A 17,463-nucleotide genomic window follows, 5' to 3' on the forward strand; every position below is an offset into this window, starting at 1 on the left:
ATTGGGTGGAAGACTTTCGTGTCGTCTCTATTGTCATAGACAGACTTATATAGTGGTCAAGAAAAAGAGGAACACGCCTGATGCAATTAATCACTTTTCGGGTTTATTTGGCTGAGTAAACATGACCCTATTGTGGAAAATGTTTTGAACATTTCATGTTAACCTACAACACTATTGAATGGATGGATGCATCACCACCCAGCTGCATAACGATTACCATAAGTAAGTTGGACATTAGGAATAAACATAAATTGACCATATTCTATGATCAAAAGAGTTTTCATACGAATTTGTAGTAGAAAGTTGGCTTTAATTTTAACTTTTTACTTTGCTCTGAAATGAAATTTTAGACAAATTTTTTAGAGTATTAAAAATATACTTTCCATTGAAAAGTGCAACATTCCCGAAATTAGTTACAAAATATTTAAAGGGATTGTCAAAATTTTGGGATTAAGGATCCCTCATCTTTAAGGATGACATGTTTCAATATTACTTTTTAATTTTGGATGGGGAACACGTAGCATGTTTATAGCAAACATGTTATTATTTCGGAAATTATTTAATTAAAGTATGCAAGCATAAACATTTCAATGGATAAAAGTCCACCACCGCACAGTGGTTCCAAAAAATCGTGCAACTTTTGAACGGATAAAGATACACCCAAAGAATAAAATACTTTCCTCCGGAAGGAAATTCTTCTTTCTTATAAAGTATTTTCTTTAAGAGCAAATAAACCCGAATTTATAATGAGCAATTCAACGTTTATCTTTAATCATTTTTATTTGTTGATAAAGAAAGTTTTTTAGCGTCGAAAAAAACTTTGTCTAAAAATTCGTTCCTCACAAAAGAAAACTCTTTCAGTGTATCAACATAAGTTTTCCTTTGTGCGAAAGCTGAGGTGTTTCCGTCTAAGTTTGAAAGTTTGTGGGTCCCTAGTTGGTCCCCGAGGTGACCAACTTTGAAAAAAATGAACTGATTTTTATGATTTTCTTTGCTGTATAGAACTTATAAAATCATACAAAACAGTTCGCGAGATATGAGCCCACAATTTTGTTTTTTTTTTTTGCAAAATGTTAACAAAGTGGGTTCCATATTTTGAACCTAGACCCGTTTTTGGAGAGAAAAGAGTTCTAAAACTGGTGCTAAAAATAACTTATATTTAATGCAACAAAATATATATTTCGTTTTAAAATTTTGTAAAAAAAAATCCTAGCCCAACGAATTTTTCTTTATTCCAAGTAAGTCTCAAAAATTTTATGAACTAAATGTCTGTAAACTTTCAATGACATACAAATACTCGTACACCCATAAAAAAAGAAAAGCGAAAGCCGTTCATTAAAGCGTGAACGCCCGTAGACGAAACCGTTAAAATTCCGTTTTGAGTTTTCGCAAACGTGTCCGTTTCATTTTGTTACCGTTCGTTCACAACTTTGGAAGGTAATTTTTTCTATTAGTGTAAGTTCAGTGCCAACTAAAGCAGAATAATTTTTTCGTACCCTTTTCAAAAATAGTAAGAATAAACCAAAAATCTCCGAAAAAGTTCGTTAATTTAATTAATCACAACATTTGGAATACAATTTTGTTCAATTTACAACAATTAGAGATAGTTATTTTTTCCCATAACATAGCTTACTTTTTTTCCTGTGTATAATTTATTTTTAAAAGGCAAATTCTGCCGAACACTGCCGATAAATTGTTTGAAAATAGGCATTTAACAATAAAAAGCTTCTTAGCTTTTAAAATTTAATGCTGAATTCCAATTTGTGTCACATTTTGTGAAAAAACTCTAAACCCTAATAAACCAATGAAGCTATCACCAGAGTATGTACAATAATGTGGTAAAAACATTTGTCATCTTCCTTTGGACAATAGATGTGTATTTCTCTTTCCGCGAAACACCTCTCATCGTGAGTGCGTGATTAAATTAACGGTTGCCCAACGCAAGCATCTAAATGACTGTGCACAGACTCACTCATTATTCTATGGAAATGCGCGCGTGCGCTTTTGTTTTGTTGTTTTTATCTTTGTATGGGGTATTTTTTGCACGCATTTTGTTCACTAACAATGAGCTTTCCCTTTCAAAATTTAGTACACAATTTTTAAAGGTAGTCAGAGAAATGAGAAGGCCATTGTGGAACTGTTATTACCGCTCGAATTCATTAAAATTTAAATGCATCTGAGGTTCCCTCATATTCGTTTTATGCAAATACAAAAAAAAAATGTCATGCGGACAATTATAATCTCAATAATCATCATTATTATGAAATAATTTTATAAACAAGCATGATTGAGAATCATGATTTAGTAACCACTTATTGATAAAGGTTAGGTATACTGATTGTCCGATATTTGACTATTATTTAGTCCATTGTGATGCCAAAGGTGATGTTTAACACCGAACGGCGTTTCACATTACGGTGAAACCTGATAGGGAAGCTTTGAAACACTAAGAAATGTAACGAATTTTAGAGCCTTAACCAACCAACCAATTTTAGAGTTTGGAAGAATCAAACTATTTTTCAAATAAAAATCTCACAGTCGAAAATCAAGTTTTGTACTTCAGAGTTGAATTTTCAATTTATACATTGGAACTTGTTCAATCGATTAGTTGACTTTGATTGGAGCACGTTGGAATTGAGGGTCAAAACGCGTGTTGGGAACTTATATGACTTTTCCGTTAATTTAAAATTTTGCATTTATTAACGTTCGTTTTTTATTTTCTTTAAATGTACATTTAATTGTAACGTATATTTCATTTTATTGAAGTCGTTTTAAAACAATGTAATGTGAACACGTATGAAATATGTTTTTTGTATGTAAAGGGTGATTTGTTAAGAGCTTGATAACTTTTTAAAAAAAAAAACGCATAAAATTTGCAAAATCTCATCGGTTCTTTATTTGAAACGTTAGATTGGTCCATGACATTTACTTTTTGAAGATAATTTCATTTAAATGTTGACCGCGGCTGCGTCTTAGGTGGTCCATTCGGAAAGTCCAATTTTGGGCAACTTTTTCGAGCATTTCGGCCGGAATAGCCCGAATTTCTTCGGAAATGTTGTCTTCCAAAGCTGGAATAGTTGCTGGCTTATTTCTGTAGACTTTAGACTTGACGTAGCCCCACAAAAAATAGTCTAAAGGCGTCAAATCGCATGATCTTGGTGGCCAACTTACCGGTCCATTTCTTGAGATGAATTGTTCTCCGAAGTTTTCCCTCAAAATGGCCATAGAATCGCGAGCTGTGTGGCATGTAGCGCCATCTTGTTGAAACCACATGTCAACCAAGTTCAGTTCTTCCATTTTTGGCAACAAAAAGTTTGTTAGCATCGAACGATAGCGATCGCCATTCACCGTAACGTTGCGTCCAACAGCATCTTTGAAAAAATACGGTCCAATGATTCCACCAGCGTACACACCACACCAAACAGTGCATTTTTCGGGATGCATGGGCAGTTCTTGAACGGCTTCTGGTTGCTCTTCACTCCAAATGCGGCAATTTTGCTTATTTACGTAGCCATTCAACCAGAAATGAGCCTCATCGCTGAACAAAATTTGTCGATAAAAAAGCGGATTTTCTGCCAACTTTTCTAGGGCCCATTCACTGAAAATTCGACGTTGTGGCTCGTTAGTAAGTCTATTCATGATGAAATGTCAAAGCATACTGAGCATCTTTCTCTTTGACACCATGTCTGAAATCCCACGTGATCTGTCAAATACTAATGCATGAAAATCCTAACCTCAAAAGAATCACCCTTTATAAATACAATACATTAGGTAATCATTTTCAATGTATCTTATCAATGAAAATCGTTTCGCTTCTTCTCACGAAGGCTTAATTAAGTCAACCTTTGTACTTTTAAGATCAACCTTTGTACTTTTTTATTACATAGCCATATCGAAGTATTTTTTTATATTTTCAATTTAGATAATAAAACCTAATAGTTAAACAACTTTGTCAGTTTTAATGGAATTAAAAGTCAAACGGTAAAATTTATCGAGGACAACGTTTGTGTTTTATTATAATTCTTTACTCTAAAGGTTAAGTTTGAGAACTTAACTCAAAACATCCAAAGTTACATTCGTAACAGCGTGTGTGTAATAGGAAGCTGCTATACTACATATTAATTAGGATACATTGCCAGTACTTAACATAGTGTCGGAAGGTATATGTTATCGACTTTTCCTTATTTTGAAGAAATTGAGTTTTTGATATTTTAAACATCATGTAATGTTGTCTTTTATACGAATTTACAAAAATCAAGATCCTGCGAATACTTGTTGGATATAATTGTTGTTGTAGCAAGCAAATGTGAATTCAGACAACTGTGTTTACTAGAATTGTGTTTCGTACGAAAACCACAATCTGTAATGCATACATTTCGAATATTTTTGCAAACAATATGTCCCTTTTATTTTGCAATGTCCCTCTTATTTTGTGCGCATTGTTTTCTCCGATTTATTCTTCACGATCCCAGTCCATTGTTTGATATTATCGACCTTGTATGAATTTCTACGTATATGTATGTATACATTTGTTTTGTTTTCCGGTTCTCTTATTGTTATGTAATACGTCTAACCTTGAAAATTCATATATAAATGACGACGAGGGCAGTGCTAAAACCGCGAACAGAGACTGTTGCCTTATAACTAAATGACAATCGCCGAAATTGTTGTTAACCATATTTACAACTTCAATTAGCAAATTAAGTTGGTTAAAAGACCGAAGAGAATTGTGAGCAATCGCATTTCCAAAATTGTAAATTTGACACTAATTTCATGAAAGGCTACCTCATTCAGATTGTTGTGGGATGGCGGCAAACTGGCAAATTGTCTCTTTCAAATTAGCTTGACACGCATCTTCTTTTTTAAAAGCACAAACAATTTCCACTTCCCTTATGTACACATGTCTATGTCTGCCTGCATCGTAATCAGAAATAATGAGACTTCTTTGTTTGAAAAATATTTTTAATCAATGCTTACACATAGGTTGTGTATGCAATACCTACGCCACAAATGCTCATCAAGGAGACAAGTCGTAACGCCTAATCCAATTAAGTGTCAATCCCCATTACAATCGCCATGGGTATGTGAAGTCACACTTTTGGGAGAAATTATTAGAAACAGGCTCAATTTCCCCACATTCCCCACATGTGGATTTGTAAAAGGCGTTTTTTATTGAAAACCGCCTCTTAATATGTGAAGTTGGTTTATCTTGGAATGATTTGTGGTACTGCTACTGCTGTGCCTAATTAGTTAACTTGATGGGCCAATAACCCCACCTGCTTGCTTACTTTCAAAGACAGCATTGCCATCATCAATGGTCACGGTGATATGCAATGGCTAGGATGGAACAGCATTAAAAAAAAATAAATATCCATACTAGGCGTTACATACGTATCCATGTATGATGAGGTTAAATGAAGTTACTCCCAAAGCCTCGCCATTCCCATACCAAATTTGCAATAAGATGGTGAATCTGTGGATATGAACTAACTTTCATAGGGACAACTTTAGAAATACTATGGATTTATAAAAGTTCCACCAATATTTTCGAAAAGTCTAATGGCGATGAACAATTCGGAAGTTTTTAAAGTGATGTTAAATACTATTTCAGTACTGAAATAAATAGTGACCTAATATGAAGCACAGTGGTGATTGTTAACATTGGAAAAGACGATCATATTAATTTGATAATAAAAGCATAGAACTAAATATTTTAAATCCCTCATCATTTGCTAATATACCTACACAGCACTGGAGATAGCTCATAATGATGACAAGTTTATGCCATAATTTAAACTCGAATTGGTTCGACACCCTCTTGCTACATCCATGTTAGTTAGAGTGTAACATACAAGATGATAACCAAAAGATTCTGCTGATCTAAAGACAGTTTGTGCCATATTTGCAGACAATTCTGTCCAGCCAATAAACTGGACATCAATTTGGAGTTACTTCTTTCCTCCAAGTTATCATCAGCAACATTAACTGAATGTTATAGGCCACAAAAATGCCAAAAACCTGTTGGGTCTTAAATAACCGGAGAAGAAAAACCAACGAAAATGCAAAAACGCCTCATCGAAAACAAAAAAGATTAAGAAAGAGCCGGGAATGCACTCAAACGTTTAGAAGTATTGCAGTGGGGAACGATACAGAGCTGTGGTGATGAACAGAAACCAAATTAGGTCACGCACTGTACAATTCACTGGCCAATTTGGATGTACAAACATCTCCTGCATATCACCTCCACACACATACAGAGACCGACATTACTTGGTCACAGTTACTCCATCCATCCGGCTATGCTGCAGCATTCATTCATGTGTGAATGTGGCAGTGGACCGAACCGGACTGGACTGCAACGTACAGGACGGGATGTGATTGGTAATGTGAACTGAAAAACCGCATGATGAGGGATTATAAACATGGCAATAAACTGTAATTTAGCACGCTTTTACCCCAAAAATTGCTTAGTAAGCATGCACAAAATCGCCTCATTTTTTGTTATTTCGATCGGACTTTGAAGGAATACCATATACGATAGTTGTGAGAGATAAAAACGAAAAAGCATACTCCTACGAAATGCAATTAATTAAATCCATTACCAATCTGGCCATGTCATAAACATTTAGGGTTTAATTAGAAATGAGGAAAAAATTTTAAGTTCTCATTGATGCATTAGGGTGAATGGTAGATCGGATGACTGGGTTTCAAACTTCACAACGACAGGAAATCCATATTTTTCCACAGGGCCAATGGTAGGTATTCCAGGATACACCTCAAAATTTAACTGTTTTTTCATATCGTGCAGTTCATTAGTGTAAAAAAATTTTCGTTTACTCCATTCACAATAAAAGTTAATTACATACAATAAAATTAATCGGAATATGAGATAATTTATTTCTGTTTCGGTTCGAGGACAAAAAATCTTGGTGCTCACTACAATAGTTTTGTCATCCTACTTAAATGTATAGCTTTACACCCCACAATTTGAAATAGTATTGATTCGTTTAAATTCAGCCTATTGGACAGACAAGAACATAGATGGACAATGTGTTCTATGTTCAATTCGTGTCACATAAAAATGGTAAGCTACGTAAAATAGAGGGGAGTTTGAAATAGAATGAATAAAATACCATTTATAGAAATCCCCAACATAACCTTGAAAGGATGTTTGTCATTCTATGGGTTTGGTATCTTATCATACCAAATTTAGTATGGTAACCAAAAACTAGTTAATTCGTTGGAAAGCATTGTGTTAGCTACAAAAACCATCCATACCATATGCATCCTATGGATAGAGAGTGGGTCAAATGAATGGGAATTGAGCCCAAAAACTCCTTCGTTTAAGCTATACTTATTATAATAATAAATATTTAAATGTGAGTCCGACCTTCATGTTAGTACTGTTGTATAAAATAATAATAATAATAATAATATTTTATGTTATTTTTATTTGCACTGAAAAAAATATTGTCGTCAGGCCAAAGATGTCATGTCCTTAAAATACGACTGCGAATTTTGCTTAGCGTAGAAGATGCATTTCTCTGTTATAAAGTTTTTTTCCTTGTTCAAAAGTTGATAAGCTTTTCAATGAAGTCTTTTTATCTTTATAGTTAAGAGATCCGACTTAGAAAAGGGTATCATAAAAATTCTTTAAAATTAATGAAATTGTCTTTTTGCATCTTGACTACAAAGCAAAAAAGTGTTCAAAAATAGGACATGTTTTTCAACACTTTATTTTAATGACGTTTTTACTTGAAACATCGCATAATTTCTACTGGAAGTGGAGTCTGAATTTTGAAATTAAAGTTTGATAGCATATGAAGAAAAACAGCTGAAAAAACGAAAAACTAAAATTTGCTTCCTAGAATCAAGCACGCAAAACTCAAATTTAAAAGAAGAATTGTGTCTTAAATGTATCCTTGCTTGAATTCTCCGCTTCTTTGGCTCGGAATCAATACCGAAATAATTAGTGTAAAGACAAAATCTTTAAAACGGGCATGCTTTTTTTTCAGTGTATCGACGCAATTTTGGCAGTTAGAGTATCAGGACCATAAATGGTATTTTCTGCCACCTGATTGGGTATTCGCCCTTATAGAAATAAAAAACTTAGAAATAAATTGTGTGAAAACCAAGGCCGTATTCAGGGGGGGTGAGGGGATCAAACCCCCCCCCGAAATGAATGAATGTTTTTATATAAATAAATATATATTTTTAGCTGCATAGAAAAATCTTATCGAAGATGTTGAAGAAAAGCTGAAGGTTTTATTTTGAAAAACGCTTACCTATAAAACTTGCATAAATCATAGAATACTACACCGAAAAAAAAGTTGACTATTTTTTATGAAAAATGAACTAACCCATAGTAAGAATGACCATGATTTGGCGCCAAAGATTTTTTTCATCTAGATAAGTTCATGATTTTCTTATAAATTAGTTCATGTATTGCATCGTATTTTAGTTCATTATTACTATGCTGTGGGAAGAATATAGTTAAACTAATTCAAAATATTCTTGCTATCCGGAAAAATGAACAATTTTTTGGGAAACTTGTATTAAGAAATTGGTTTGAAATAAACTGTTTGTCGGTATAATTTTCAAAAAAGTAGAGAAATTGAGGAATCAAAGGTACAACAAGCCTGTATACAACTAAGAAATTTTTCGTACAAAACAAGTCAATTTTCTATAACCACCAGTATTTTATTTCAAAAAATTATTATTATATTACACAAAACTATGTCTTATGATATACAATAAAGGAAATATTTTTATTCGTACGTTGGATGCAGTTACTTGTCGGTAGTTAGTAATTGCTTATTCAAAAGAGTAATATTCAATGTTATTAGGACTAACTAATTAATTTAAATTTCCATGTTTTCTATCCATATGAAAGATATATGCGGCATAAGTTGCTATATTCATTGAATTGTTGTCCAATTTCATCGATTTTGGCTAACTTTTGTTGGGCGGATTTGTCTTATAAGCATCTGAAATTGCAAAGTTATACAAAATATAAGACAAATATTATCGAATTCTATTGTTCATATTTTTAACTTACGGCTTTCAAGAGTATTTTCTAGAGCCAATAAAGATGTCAGCTTAGTTAGCATTAAACAGTAAGAATACTCAAAAAAATTACCATTACAAGGCCTGTCTACCTGCAAATAAAAATAATTATTTTTAATAAATTGAAATTTTGGTTTTATTAAAAACGGACAAAATACCGTTTATAGAAAAACTTACCACATTGAAAAATCCATCCAGTAGGTACATGATTAGAATCACATCCATGGACTAATGGGGCGTTATTGAAATTATTCTCAGAATATATTTGAAATAAAAAATATTATAAAATTAGACATAATTTCCACTTTTCAGTATAGCATTTTATATTTAAGGTGGATATTAATTTCGATTTTAGCGGCTAAAATCGAAATTTTCATGATAAGTTTTCTTTAATAATCCATTATAAAAAAATAATCTTTATAAAAAACTTGGTTTGGGCTATTCTCCATCAAGTTTTATGTAAATTTGTATCGAAGACGTATAGTTTTATACTTTTCTTAGTGATTTTTTTAATTTTAGCGGCTAAACTCGAACTTAGTACTCACCTGTAGGAATTGCTGTAACATAAAAAATATAGATTCAAAAAACTGGTTGCATCTCAAACCTGTGATCCAGATGTAGAATAAATATAAATCATCCTATTACCACTCATGTTGTATATTTTTTATGTAAATCAATTAAAAATCCGCACTAATTTTAAACTATTAACAGAAATATACAGTTCCTTAATCTGTTATTTGTTTTTTTTATCAATAAAAAGCGTTTATGATTACTCTAACATCACATCATTCACTTCTCAGTTTCTAAAATATATTTTCATTAATAAACACCAATACCGCACGTACAATTTTGCAAAATTAAATCCACGTGTGCACTTCATAAATGCATCAACAGAACTGAATGCAGCAATAAAACTCAAAGACACAAATAGTCATAAAGGATACATACCGTAAAGAAAAACAACTCCACACACACACGATCCCTTTCTGATCTCGCTATTGCAAGAAAACAACTCTCACCACAAAAGATACAAACAACACACAAGGAACATTCCATTGTCTCTAGAATCAAATCAACCAACAACAGCATAAATGACGCAATAACAAACACAAACAATCATACGAGATATACACAAAATGTCTCTAAAAACTCCCTCACATGATGCACTCACATTTTCCAGTAGCACGTTTATTGATTAGTTGGAATTCTATCTATAAGTTAAGGTAAAATATATACCAAATCTATGAGGAATCTATAAAAAATTATATACACCCGTCAAGGATTATATTAACTACTTTTTATTCTACTTTATCTAAAATGTTCAATGTGAGGAAAAACACTCCAACTTATAATAAAAAGGGAAATAATCTGTAGGAAGCCATCATACGAATCGGTAATGTCGTTAAGTTAATTTTTACTACAAAAATTTTTTTCCATACAAAATTTTTTCTTAGTAAATTGTCCACATTTCGTAGTAAGATTTTTATATTGTCCATGTATTTTTATAATAGAATCAACGATGCATTAACTACTGTGTTGGAAATTTATTTAAGGAAAAATCCTTCCCATTTCTTAGTTAGTGAACTAAAAAACATTTACTGAATTTTTATAAGTTTTCCTTTAGCTAAGTTAATTTTCGTTGTGGTTACGAAAAATGAACTATATTACAGTAAATTTGTTGAACTATGTGAAAGTTACAATGGTCCTTAAATTTACAAGACACTTTTTTTCTGTGTAGTTGAAAAGCCCGTCAAACGACGGTCGAAAAAAACAAATTGTTTTTGTTCTCGCACCACAAATTTCATTTTTGGAAAATGTCTTTCTGCGTTTTATGACATGACTCGCTTTGTTTGGCCATAGCAACAACAACGAAATAGCCAAACACACATGTGTAAATGAAATGGCACAAAACTGCGAAAAGAACCTGCCTAATTCAGCGATGGAAGCACTTGGAGAGTGCAATAAAGAGATATTTCCAAACGTGCATATTCTTTTAAAAACTTTGGTCACTTTGCCAGTTACTCAGGGATGGAAAATAAAATTTTTAAGGAAGTACAAAAAAGGTATTTTTTGAGCGGAAAGGTACTTTTTACTAAATTTCAACAAAAATTTCACTCGAAGATTATTGTCAAGAGACTGAATTTTAAAGAAAATAAAATTTTGACAAAATTTTCTATATAAATAAAATTTTGACAAAATTTTCTATATAAATAAAATTTTGCAAAAATTTTCTATAGAAATAAAATTTTGCAAAAAAATCTACAGAAAAAAAATTTGCAAAATTTTTTCTATAGAAATAAAATTTTGCAAAAATTTCCTATAGAAATAAAATGTTTACAAAATTTTCAATTTAAATAAAATTTTGACAAAATTTTCTATAAAAATAAAATTTTGCAAAAATTCTATATAGAAATAAAATTTTGACAACATTTTCTACCAAAATAAAAAATCGATAATATAGAATCGCATTCTTTTTTCGACTAAAACATTCTTGAAGTTCAATAAAATCCTGTTTTTGACTATGTCTTTTACAAAATCGAGATTTTCTTCCCACATGAACATGTCTGTTTTGCCATATTTGTAAAAGGCTATTAGCAAATAAGGTTGATAAAGACTTTCTCAAAATATTAAAATACAGTAGAATTCGGTTATAGCGACTGCCAAGGGACCGAAATTATACGTCGTTATAACCGAACGTCGTTGTATCCAAATAAGTGTACACAATATTTTTAAGTTTTTTTATCATTTATATTCATATATATTGAGATTGGGAATAGTTTAGAATTGTGGTTTGTTTTCTACTTACAAGAATTTCTTTTAATAATTTACTTTCATTAATTTCAACGGAACTATATAAACTCTCTGATATATCAGAATCCCCTCTCTGATATATCAGTATTTATCCAAGTAAAAGTGCAGCACGCAACCTTACCTGCGTTTGGTTGAGCTGGATTACAGATTCTTATGTACACGCAGAGAAGGAATATGATCACCTCAAACATGTTTCAAGAGCAAAATGTTATTTTTGTAGGGTGACCATGTAACATGTTTGTCACTAAAATGTTATTTTATCGTCAAATATAACCTGCTTGCCGAAATCAGATACATGATTTCCGAGAAAATAACATGATTGCGAAAACCATGTTACATGGTCACCACCCAAAAATAACATTTTGCTCTTAAAACATGTTTGAGGTGATCATATTCCTTCTCTTGGTGTAAATAAAAAATTTCTATAACACCACTGGTAATTAAAAAGTGAATGTTTATGCGTCGATCAGCTTTTACGACTCAAACTGGTTTGAATATTTCTTCTTTGTCATTTGCACCTCTGTTTGGGATAGTCGAAAACAAATTCTGTGATTCCCCGCAGTATATGTTTCTTTATTTAGTATTGGCTGACGACAAAAAATGGGATGAAAAATATAAAACTTAGTACACAGAACTTACATCGTCGTTATAACCGAATGACCATTCCAAAACAGACGTGCAGTCGTTCTAAGCGAATGCTTGCGCATGTACAAACTATTAAGAACCAAACTTGCTTTGAAAATCCGTCGTTATAAACGGATAGTCGTTATAACCGAGGTCGCTATAAATGAATTCTACTGTATTTTGTCAAAGCTATTGTACCATAAATCTGATATCGACTCAAAAATGTCTACACAAAAGGTACTAAATCCTTCGCGGGGGTACTACGTCCCAGCAAAAACTCCTATTTCCAGGTATGAGTACAAGTATGCCTGCGCCAAATTGGTAACAACTTCCTCGTACATATATCAGTAGTAATACTTTTACACGGGCATGACATTGGAGGAAAGTGCTTCCGTGCAAGCATACCAGCAGTCGAAAAATAAGTACTTCTTCGCAAGCAAATAATATCTTTACCATAAAGATACCCAAAAACTGCGAACTCACCCCTGTTGTTTTGTAATCCAACCCACTATACCACGCTCCACGACATGGATATATTCAATGATGTTATTTTGTAATATAAATGATGTACTATACAACTTTAGAAAACAAAGATATATTTTATTGGCAATTTTTTTCTGAAATGTAATTTGGCATTACTTATCGCTACTATTAACGGTGCATACTGTAAAACCGAAACCGGACCTCGAGATATGATTTTGATTACCGGTATTAATAGAAAGAATCACTTTTTGCCTACACAGGTAAGTTATTATTTTTAAATCCCAGGTAATACTACAAGTAGTAACTTTATGATTACCGGTATTACTGAAAGAATCACTAGTGCTTACCCACTTTTTGCTGGGACGGTACTGACCGGGGTGAAAAAGTATTGAAAAAAGGTACTATAGTACTGCATTTTCCATCCCTGCAGTTACTACGTGCTCATCCGAACGTTCATTTTCAACAATGAAGAGATTAAAGACGTATCTTAGAAATTCGACTAGCGAGAGTAGACTCAATGGATTGGCATTAATGTCGGTTCATCGCCGAATAAATGTGCCGACTGAAGAAGTCATTGATTTATTTGCTGCCCAAAAAGCCCGTCGGCTCAATTTAATATTATAAAAATATTGTATACATACCTATGCATAAATAAAATTTTCTACACATGAGATTATATGAATATTTTTTTTAAAATCCTGGCTACGGCCTTGGTGAAAACTGTCAGCAAGTTTTTTTAGTAAAAACTATCATCTTTAAAATAGATCTATACACTCAAAAAAAATTTACTTAGATCCAAAGATTTTGCCCTTCCCATAAGGATTTTGGCAATGATTCCGAGCCAAAGATGCGGCTTCTTTAAAGTAAAGGCATTTTAGAGACCTATCTTATAACATATACCTCAATGTAAAAACTTTTTTCTAAATTTCAACAACAATCCTCAAAATAAGTTTTACGGTCATTTTCATGTATCTCCGTTAGACTTTAACTCCCAGTTAACAGAAAGTAAAATCGAAATATCTTCTCTCCGGTTAACTTTAACTGAAAAATTTTTAGCAGTTAAGTTCCTAACTGGCATATGGAATATGTAGACAAGATGACCGACTTGTCCATAGTACGGTTTAAAAGTTCGTTAGCTAACGTAGCACTAACGGAGCTTCCTGAAAATGGGGGTTAGACTGATATACTGAATATAAAAATTCAATATATCAGTTAATTTAAAGACGATTTCTTTATAACAAAAATATTATTCGTAACTTTATGGAAAGTTTTTTTTAGTTCAAAGGCATACGACTTTAAAGGAGGGATTCACATTTTCAGGGTTACTGTCCTAAATTTAATGAAAAGAACGTTTGAAGCAATGAATATAAACTTTTTTTTAAATTAAAATTTCATTATTTTAAAGAAATTTGTCCTTATGTAAATTGCGTATCCTAACACTTAGGTTGCATAATCGTCATATTAGGTCAATATTTTTTTCAGTGTACGCAGAGAGGAATATGATCCCTCCTAAAGCGAAATGGAAACAACATTTTTCATCGCTACACACATTTTTCATCGCTAGCTAAGCCGAATTTCTATAGTATTTAGTGTACACTGAAAAAACAGTGAACCCACCAGGAAGAGAACTTTTTGTAAATTTTAGAAAATTTTTAATATTTTTAGAAAATTTCAACTAAACAGTATCACAATCGTTAGCATCATGCCGATATCACAAAAATAAGTAAATATTTTTCGACAAATTCAAGAAAATTTATTAGACATAATTATTTTTTTTTTCACTTTTTAAAGAAAATTTTGTAGTTTGAAGGAAAAAAGGAGTCCAAAAATGCAAGAATGTCTTTAGTGACATACGAAGTTCATGATGGACGCATTTTTGGTAAAATTTACAAACTTTAAGAAATAATTAACTATTTTGTGAGAAGTACGAATTTAGTAAATCTTTTTGCTTAATTTGTGTATAATTTTTCCCGTTTTTCATTTAACTAACGTACGCATAATAATTCCGTAACTAAAATAAAGTTAAATTGGCTTGTGAAGCTAGTGAAATGGAGAGTTTACTTTTTTTGAGTGTAGATCTGGCGTGGTGATTTGATTCAATTTGGGTCTTATGTCTTCTTATGGAAATTACATACGAGAATTATTCCTCCGAAATTGAACCCTTTTTCAGCGCCATGTGAATCATCTTCTAATAAAGGGTGATTCTTTTGAGGTTAGGATTTTCATGCATTAGTATTTGACAGATCACGTGGGATTTCAGACATGGTGTCAAAGAGAAAGATGCTCAGTATGCTTTGACATTTCATCATGAATAGACTTACGATCTGCCACAACGTCGAATTTTCAGTGAATGGGCCCTAGAAAAGTTGGCAGAAAATCCGCTTTTTTATCGACAAATTTTGTTCAGCGATGAGGCTCATTTCTGGTTGAATGGCTACGTAAATAAGCAAAATTGCCGCATTTGGAGTGAAGAGCAACCAGAAGCCGTTCAAAAACTGCCCATGCATCCCGAAAAATGCACTGTTTGGTGTGGTTTGTACGCTGGTGGAATCATTTTTTCAAAGATGCTGTTGGACGCAACGTTACGGTGAATGGCGATCGCTATCGTTCGATGCTAACAAACTTTTTGTTGCCAAAAATGGAAGAACTGAACTTGGTTGACATGTGGTTTCAACAAGATGGCGCTACATGCCACACAGCTCGCGATTCTATGGCCATTTTGAGGGAAAACTTCGGAGAACAATTCATCTCAAGAAATGGACCGGTAAGTTGGCCACCAAGATCATGCGATTTGACGCCTTTAGACTATTTTTTGTGGGGCTACGTCAAGTCTAAAGTCTACAGAAATAAGCCAGCAACTATTCCAGCTTTGGAAGACAACATTTCCGAAGAAATTCGGGCTATTCCGGCCGAAATGCTCGAAAAAGTTGCCCAAAATTGGACTTTCCGAATGGACCACCTAAAACGCAGCCGCGGTCAACATTTAAATGAAATTATCTTCAAAAAGTAAATGTCATGGACCAATCTAACGTTTCAAATAAAGAACCAATGAGATTTTGCAAATTTTATGCGTTTTTTTTTAAAAAAAAAAGTTATCAAGCTCTTAACAAATCACCCTTTATAACTACAATCCCTTAATTTTTTTCGATTTCGGTTTGTTACTACACTAATGCAACAACAATCGAAATCTATTTTTAGAGAGATTGATTATTCCCTCGATTGGTGAACACAATGTCTTGTTTATGGTCAACAACAGAAGCAAGGACACAACAACAATTCTAACGACAACATAAGCAGTGTGTTTCCTCTTTTTGCGTTCTTGAATTTTTGTATTGGATCGTATATTGAAAGAAGAGTTTTCTGTTTTTTTGACACTGAAAATTTTTCCTTAAAGACAAATAAAAAAGACTGGAGACAACGCTTTTCATAAATTCGGGTTTATTTCCTTTAAAGAAAATACTTTTCGTTTGTCTAAAATTTCGTCATCCAGATCTTGTCGGCTGCGGTTCATATGAAGAATCATGAATTCCATCCACAATAATCTATCATACATTCTCAAACCAAGTATGGAACCATACTAATGTACATCAAAATGTATGGACTTTATGATCAATTCTAACATTCTACAATAAAACTCAATTTGTATTGTTGTCATTGTTGTGCACTTTTCATAATTAAACTGACAATAGTGGGTCAGTGTTGAAAACTGGAAAATGGTATGGAATGGCAACCGCCCTCTTTAGTTACTATTGCTGCTTACGAATTCACATCGGCCATGGTTGGCCAAATTATGCTTTAAACCACAACGTCCCGCACTGTGCCTAATATGGAAGCTCGAATGGGTACTGTTCCTGCACCACAGGTATTTAGAAGTATCATTGCTGACACGCAATATTGTTGTGCCATGAAAAAGAGCTAATTGGATTGCAAACATTTATTTATATTTTTTTCTTTCCCTATTCCCCAGATTTGATTTGGCTTGCTGTTTGTGAATTCATTTATTCTTAATTTTTGGCAGTTAATAGCTTTTTCACGATTTCAAGTGCGGAACTACTGTTACATTGGCCAACATTAAAATGGGGATGTTATTTTGTTCTACATTCATATTTCACAACCAATTTAATATCAAATATTTATTTAGAACAGATAATAAAATCATATTATGTTTTATGCCCTTATCCAGGGAATATAGTAACTTCGATCTATGTAAAAATGTGCTTATCAAAAATATAGTTCGTAAACTGGGCATTATATATTAAAGGATCAAATCAGCATAAAACCCTAATTCGATCTGGGCCTGATTGTCCGTGGTTTCCTATGACCATTTTATGTTAGTTGTTCATAAGATACAATTTTATTATGTATTAAATTTTGTATAGATGATGTTGTTATTGAATTTTAATCTGATCAAGTTTATATATAAACTCCCATGTAAAAAAGTAACGCTGATTAATCAAATCTTTTTAAAATTTGCACAAC

General features: G+C 32.6%; 1 protein-coding gene and 1 long non-coding RNA gene across 2 annotated transcripts in view; both read right to left on the minus strand.

The window, feature by feature from the left end:
• LOC142219981 (putative tricarboxylate transport protein, mitochondrial) overlaps positions 1-17,463 on the minus strand; it is an 88,596-nt gene that overhangs the window by 14,476 nt on the left and 56,657 nt on the right. The window lies entirely within an intron of this gene.
• On the minus strand, positions 8,750-9,119 carry LOC142237056 (uncharacterized). The gene is made up of 2 exons (XR_012722313.1): positions 9,059-9,119; positions 8,750-8,987 (listed from the first exon to the last, which is right to left on the minus strand). It is a non-coding gene; the product is annotated as an uncharacterized LOC142237056 (long non-coding RNA).

Source organism: Haematobia irritans, chromosome 1 (genome assembly GCF_050003625.1).
Source record: "Haematobia irritans isolate KBUSLIRL chromosome 1, ASM5000362v1, whole genome shotgun sequence".
NCBI classification, from domain to species: Eukaryota; Metazoa; Arthropoda; class Insecta; order Diptera; family Muscidae; genus Haematobia; species Haematobia irritans.